Genomic DNA, 5559 nt, shown 5'->3' on the forward strand with positions numbered 1-5559 from the left:
ATAGCAGGGCCTCCACTTTTTTGGCTTTTTTCTTTTTTCCAGGAAAAGTTTGAATTGTACTAAAACTCAGTCATCATCCTGAGTTCAGTGTGGACACGTAGTCTGAACTATTCATGCTCCTCAAATAGCAATCCATCACAATCCCCAGGATGCTTGTTTAAAGTTCAGATGTCTAGACCTACTTCAAGACACAGTCTCTAAGAAGATGCTAGTCTAACAAACTACCCAGTTGATTCTGAAGTGTAGTCAAGTTCAAGAATTTGCAACAAGATGAGAACTGCTTAAATCCAGCTTCCTCATCTCAGACCACTGACTCCAGCAAGGCTCAATTTCCCTATTTTTGCTCTAACGTGGGGGAAATTGTTTTGAATTTGGGGTACCCAGAAGGGAACACCATAAGAGATGTCTTCACTTGTGGGTCAGTTCAGTTCAGTCCAGTCACTCAGTTGTGTCCAACTCTTTGTGACCCAATGGACTGTAGCACGCCAGGCTTCCCTGTCCAACTCCCAGAGCCTACTCAAACTCATGTCCATCATGTAGGTGATGCCATCCAACCATCTCATCCTCTGTCATCCCCTTCTCCTTCTCCTTGCCTTCAGTCTTTCCCAGCATCAGGGTCTTTTCTAGTGAGTCAGCTCTTGCACTAGGTGGCCAAAGTATTGCAGCTTCAGCTTCAACATCAGTCCTTCCAATGAATATTCAGGACTTATTTCCTTTAGGATTGACTGGTTGGATCTCCTTGCAGTCCAAGGGACTCTCAAGAGTCTTCTCCAACACCACAGTTCAAAAGTACCAATTCTTTGGCACTCAGCTTTCTTTATAGTCCAACTCTCACATCCATACATGACTACAAACCATAGCTTTGACTAGATGGACTTTTGTTGGCAAAGTAACGTCTCTGCTTTTTAATATGCTATCTAGGTTTTTCATAGCTTTTCTTCCAAGGAGCAAGCGTCTTTTAATTTCATGGCTGCACTCACCATCTGCAATGATTTTGGAGCCCCAAAAAATAAAGTCTGACACTATTTCCACTGTTTCCCCATCTATTTCCCGTGAAGTGATGGGACCAGATGCCATGATCTTCATTTTCTGAATGTTGAGTTTTAAGCCAACTTTTTCACTCTCCTTTTTCTTCATCAAGAGGCTCTTTAGTTCCTCTTAACTTTCTGCCATAAGGGTGGTGTCATCTGCATATCTGAGGTTATTGATATTTCTCCCAGCAATCTTGATTCCAGCTTGTGCTTCTTCCAGCCCAGCGTTTCTCATGATGTATTCTGCATAGAAGTTAAATAAGCAGGGTGACAATATACAGCCTTGACGTACTCGTTTCCCGATTTGGAACCAGTCTGTTGTTCCATGTCCAGTTCTAACTGTTGCTTCTTGACCTGCATACAGATTTCTCAGGAGGCAGGTCAGGTGGTCTGGTATTCCCATCTGTTTCAGAATTTTCCACAGTTTGTTGTGGTCCACATAGTCAAAGGATTTGGCGTAGTCAATAAATCAGAAGTAGGTATTTTTCAGGAAGATTTAAAGACAACAACTCCATACATGATGTGTACAGAGTGATCAGTGAGAAACAGAGTCAGTTAGAAGGCTACTGTCAGATCCCAACCAAGTTTTCCCCAAGACATATCAAAAAGAGAAAAATAGGGCTTCCCTGGTGTCTCAGTGGTAGAGGATCAGCCTGCCAATGCAGGAGGCACAGGTTCAGTCCCTGATCCAGGAAATCCCACATGCCAAGGAGCAACAAAGCTGGTGTTTTTGTTTTGTTGCAAAGCAGCAAGGCCATAACTATTGAGCCAGTGCTTTAGAGCCCAGGAGTTGCAACTACCGAGCCTGCGTGCTACATCTACTGAAGCCCAAGTGCTCTAGAGCCCACGTTCCACAAAAAGAGAGGCCACCCACCACAATGAGCAGCCTGGACACCGCAACTAGGGAAAATTCTGCACAGCCGCAAAGACCCAGCACAGCCAAAATTAAATAAATAAAATTAGTTTTTAAAACAGAGAAAAATAAGGATAAAGTTAAATTTATTCAAATTATTCTGTGATTGTGTTAGCCACATCTTTCTGAAGATGTTAAAATACCTGTCTTAGTCTATTTTGGGCTACTCTAACAAAATACTACAGACTGGGTAGCTTATAAACAACAGAAATGTATTGTTCACAGTTCTGGAGGCTGGCAAGTGTAAGATCAAGGTTGTAAGATCATGGTTGGTTTCTGCTGAGAGCTCCCTTCCTAATTCATAGTCTGCACCTTCTTGCTAAGTCCTTACATGGTGAAAGGAGCTAGGGAACCTCTTTTATAAAGCCCTGGTCTGGGAACTCCTTTGGTGATCCAGTGGCTAAGACTCCATGCTCCCAATGCAGGGGCCCTGGGCTCAATCCGAGGTTGGGGAACTAGTTGCTACACGATGCAACTAGAAGATTCCACATGTCACACCTAAAACCTGGTGCAGCCAAATAAATAAATATATAATTTTTAAAATAAAAAGCCTTAGTGCCATTCATGAGGGTTCTACTCTGATGACCTAAGCACCTCCCAAGGTCCTACTTCCTAATACCATCACCTTTAAGGGTTAAGATCTCAAAATACAAATTTTGGAGGGACACAAACATTCAGACCATAGAAATATATTTTCTTTTAGAGATTTATTTTGCATTTATTTACTTATTTTTGGAATAGTTAATGCGTGATGCCCCATGAACAAAATTCAAAATGTACAAAAACTTCTAATATTGATTATGTAGGCCATTTCCCTCCTACCCCAAAGTTCCAGTACCCAAACCCAGAAGCAGCCACCATTACTGATTTCTTATTCTTCAAGAAATGCTGTATGCATACACTAGCAGATACATTTATAGAAACTCACTTTTAATTAGCAGGCAGCATACTGCATCTTGCTTTTTTTTTCACTTAATAACATTGTAGAGATATATCCATAGCAGTACAGTTGACAAGATGTTTTTAAATTAAATGACAGTGATGATATATTGTGATTGAGTATTTCTTAAATGTCCTAAAGAGTACACACACATATACACACATGGCAGACCCAAAGAAGCTAAAAATTTTTTTCTAGGCCACAAAATCTGAAAGCTGAAACCATTAATTGGCATGATAATAAATATGTAATATATAGCACTCATATAATAATTATGGTATTATAATACTTTATAATAAAACATTTTATAGTAATGGTTTATTAAACTATTTACTAAATAATAATAATAAACATTTCAGAATCAAACAGTTCTAGGCGTAAGTCTTACTTCTGTCATTTTCTAGTTCTAAGAACTTAAATTACCAATGTCTCTGAGCCAGTTTCCTTATTTTAGCAAAACTGAGAGTGAGGTGGGAAATAAAACCTCCTTCCTGAATTAATTGTGAGGATTAAACAAATAATAAATAGAAAGTGTCTGCAACCTTGAACTGAGGATTCTTGATGTATGGGACACGGCTATCAAGAATCGGCAACAGACAAATATTACAGAGGTTACGTAAGTAAAAGCTGAAAATGTGCATTGACTTTGGCAGTTATTAAAATAAGATCAATGAAGATTCAGGCAGGGCTCAGCGGAGTGTTGAGGACCAGAAAACAGAGTTAGCGAGAGGGGAGCGGCAGCTGGTGGTGAGAGCAAGAGGTTGGCGGTGAGTGAGTGCGTTGTTGCTAAAGCTGGATGCTGTGTGGTTCAGGAGCAGGCAGGGTCCTGGTCAAAGAAACCCTGTCTGACAAATAAAAAGAAAATTCAACTCTCTTGGTCCTTTATCTGCACTTTATGGACACTTAGAAAGGAAAAATAGTATAGAGTGGTAGTTCTTTCCTTTTTCTCCCCCACCCAAATCATATTTGTAAATGGGAAGAAGTGGAAAGTGGGTCTCTTCTGCAACTCCCCTGGAAAGAGAAAAAAATTGGATGGGTGCTATTGAAATAAGTTTTAAGAAGTGACTTATATCATCTTGAAAAATGAGACACTGTAAGCTTTTTTTTCAAACAATAATGACAGGAGTGATACATCACGTTCTCCTGGGTTTTGTTGTTGTTGTTGTTTTGCTTTTTTGTTTGTTTGGATTTTTTTTTAAGGAGAATTTCCAACATATATTAAAGTAGAAAGGCAACATAATGAACCCTGTGATGATCTTCAACAATTATCAACTCTTGGAATTTCCCTAACATAGTCCTCTCACTCCTGCCCAGGAGTTTTATATTTTCTAAAAATTGAAAATTACCTCTGAAGGCTTGATGAGATTCAGGTTTGATTTTTTTTAAGATGATTTCATAGTGTTTGTTTTAATCAGAAGGGACTTAAAGTGTAGTTTTTTTTCTTTTTTTCTGCTGTTAGCAGCTATTGCTGTTCAATGTCAAGTCTCTTAATGTTTTTGGTTTTTCCATCTGTTCTGCTTACTGTCAATTTGGAAAGCTGTTTCTTCTGGGCCAGGTTGAGTCACAAGTTGAAGTCTCCCAGCTTTGGATCACTAACAATTTTCAGAGACCCATTACCTCAAAGTTACCTTTCCAGAATGATTTTTTTCTGGTTTTATCGAGATATAATTGACATACAGCATCGTGCGCATTTAAGATACAACTCAATTATTTGGTTTATGTATTATGAGGGCTTCCCTCATAGCTCAGTCGGTAAAGAATCCGCCTGCAATATAGGAGACCCCAGGTCGATTCCTGGGTTGGGAAGATCCTCTAGAGAAGGGAAAGGCTACCCACTCCAGTATTCTGGCCTGGAGAATTCCATGGACTGTATAGTCCATGGGGTCACAAAGAGTCGGACAAGACTGAACAACTTTCACTTTCACATATTATGAAATGATCACCACAATAAATGTAGTTAACACCCATCACCTAGCATAGTTATAGTTCTTTTTCTTGTGATGAGAATTTTTAAGATCTACTCTCTTAGCAATTTGCAAGAATCTAATACAATATTGTTAACTGCAATCGCCACGCTGTACATTACATTCCCAGAGCTTGTTTACCTTATAATTGGAGATTTGTACCTTTTGACCACATTCATTCATCTCCCCCACCAGCCCTCCCTGCCTCTGGTAACCACCAATCTGTTCTATTTTTTTCTGAGTTTAGTTTTCTTTATATTCTACATGTAAGTGGAATTACAGTATTTTGTCTTTCTTTCTTTGATTTATCTCACTGAGAATAATGCCCTAAGTGTCCATCCATGTTGTTCACGGATGACAGAATTTCCTTCTTTTTTATGACCAAATAATGTGTATATAGTAACATTACATATATGTTTTATATAGTACATACATATCTAAATTTCTATGTGTGTGATATATATATTACATATTTATATATCTCACATTTTCTTATTTGTTCATCAGCTGATGAACACAGGTTGTTTCTCTGTCTTGGCTACTGTAAATAATTCTGCAATGAACATGGGAGTGCAGATATCTTTTCTAGATAGTGATTTCTTTTCTGTCCGATATATACCCAGAAGTCAAATTACTGGGTCAAATGATAGTTCTGTTTTTAATTTTTTGAGGAACTTCCATACGGTTTTCCACAGTGGCTGTACCCACTTA

This window comes from Bos taurus, chromosome 26, assembly GCF_002263795.3.
Source record: "Bos taurus isolate L1 Dominette 01449 registration number 42190680 breed Hereford chromosome 26, ARS-UCD2.0, whole genome shotgun sequence".
Classification (NCBI taxonomy): Eukaryota; Metazoa; Chordata; class Mammalia; order Artiodactyla; family Bovidae; genus Bos; species Bos taurus.